The 1,917-nt window shown below is 49.7% G+C and overlaps 1 protein-coding gene across 1 annotated transcript in view; it reads right to left on the reverse strand.

Moving 5' to 3' along the window:
* The window catches only part of DSCAM (Down syndrome cell adhesion molecule), a 299,116-nt gene that overhangs the window by 153,368 nt on the left and 143,831 nt on the right, over positions 1-1,917 (reverse strand). The window lies entirely within an intron of this gene.

The following is a 1,917-nucleotide window of genomic DNA, read 5'->3' on the forward strand; positions in this document are numbered from 1 at the left end:
CCCACTCTTGTCTTTGGTGAATCCTCTCACCATCCCTCTACTCTACCTCTGGCCTGTACTCCAGTTCTTGTACGCATAAATAAACCTTTCAACATTTTAATTTAAAGTGAAGATCCATTTATTAAGGAGTCAACTCACTTTTTTTAAGATTTTTTTTTTATTATTAATGGATATTAGAACTGGGGTGCAAGCTAGAGGTGCTGGCAGGAAGGGAGGGAGGTGAGAGGATTCACTAAATACAGAGTGGAGAGCAGTGGCAAGACAGTAGAGGTCTGCCTTGCCATGTGGGTGAGGGGACCAGCGGGGGGACAGGCGAGGTCTGCTGCACCCTGGCGGGGGGGGGGGGCTCACCTCCGGCAGGGATAGCCCCACAGCTAGGCTTAGATTCGCAGTGCAGTGGCCCAACCTGCTGTTAACAACAGGGAGCACCTGAAGTAATTCTTTAGTTCAGGTATTTTCATTAAAGCAAGAGCTGCAGGCCTGTGACTGGTATGTCACAGCTACCTCAGCAGACTTATTTCTCTGAAAATGTGACAGGTTAAGGTGCTGCTCCTTGACTTTTGTAGATTTCTACTAGAAGGGACTATGAACTTACACCTTGGTTTCAAGTATTTCAGTAAACACACCCATGCTGGGCTAGAAAGCCAGAAAATCGGCCCCAGATTCCCAGGAAGGACTGTCTTAGGTCCTCAAAGTAATAACCAACACATTTCATGTTCCAAGACAAAGATTAATGGCTTCTCTATGCAGCCTTCTAGAGGCCTCTTCTGTTTCTTAATTACTGCTCAAGTAATTGACGGCAACTATTTCGACCTCTGGGAGAAAAAAAGCCGCCCGCAGGCCCTCTGCTTCCTCTCAGCCTGGACCGTGTCCGAGCTGGGCCAGGTGTGCCTGCACCGCGTGGCTGTGCCCAGAGCCCTGCCCACACGGAGTGTGGGCTTTTCCCCTTGAAAATAATAATGTCCAGAGACCACCCTTACTGTCCGATTTCAACGTGACGCTAACAACGTGGCGGCAGAGTAGACCCAGGTGTGGGCTGGCCCACGGGGTCTCGGCTCCCCTGCGCCTGTCGCTCTGGCTTTATCGATGGTGCCTGTGCCTGACACAATTCTTACACTTGACCGACAATATAATTTTGTCTCTTTGGGAAAAGCCTAAAATGACAAAATTCACCTTCTTTTACTTATTTTTCTTAGGTTGATTTGAAACATCCTTGGGTTTACTTTGACCCAGATTTACCAGGAACCTTGGCATTACTGATTTGGGGTCTCAAACATTTAGGGTGGAAACACGTCTCTCCAGTCTTTGGTGATTTCTTGTAAGGTCTCTGTGCAAAGATCAGTTGCTCAGATGAAACAAATGTCTTACGATTTCTTTTGCAAGATAAGGACAATTCAAAGATGAATAAGAGCATTCATAAACAAACAGCGTGTGTCCCAAAGAACACAAATAAGAGTATAGAAAAGCTTTAATAAAGTCACATTTCAATGATCTTACTTACTTACTTACATAGGCCCTAACTGCCCTGACCAGCAAGCAGGATGCCCAGTGCAGGATGTTCCAGATGTGGCTTTGTTGTCCTCCAAAAGGAAGCTGCTGGAAACTCCTTTCACCACTTGCCACTAGTCACTGCGTGCCCAGCGCTCCCGGCCGGAATCTACCGTGCCAGAGCGAAGTGGTTTTCTCTGTCTCTGTGTCTCGTGTGCTTACATAACACCCGGGTCCTTTCGGTGGAGAATGACAGAGAGGGACAGCGGAGGACACTGTGCCTAACCCCTGCCGCCTTTCCTCCAGGAATGTTTCCTGAGAACTCGCCCGGCAGCGGGGTGGGGTGGCAGGAGAGCCTGTGTGGGGGCCCCGGGGCGGGCGCCCGAGCAGCAGCGGCAGCCGCCGTCCCGGGGGGGGCTGAGAGGGCGC

The sequence above is a fragment of the Condylura cristata genome, unplaced genomic scaffold (genome assembly GCF_000260355.1).
Source record: "Condylura cristata isolate star-nosed mole 26May11 unplaced genomic scaffold, ConCri1.0 scaffold00003, whole genome shotgun sequence".
Lineage (NCBI taxonomy): Eukaryota > Metazoa > Chordata > Mammalia > Eulipotyphla > Talpidae > Condylura > Condylura cristata.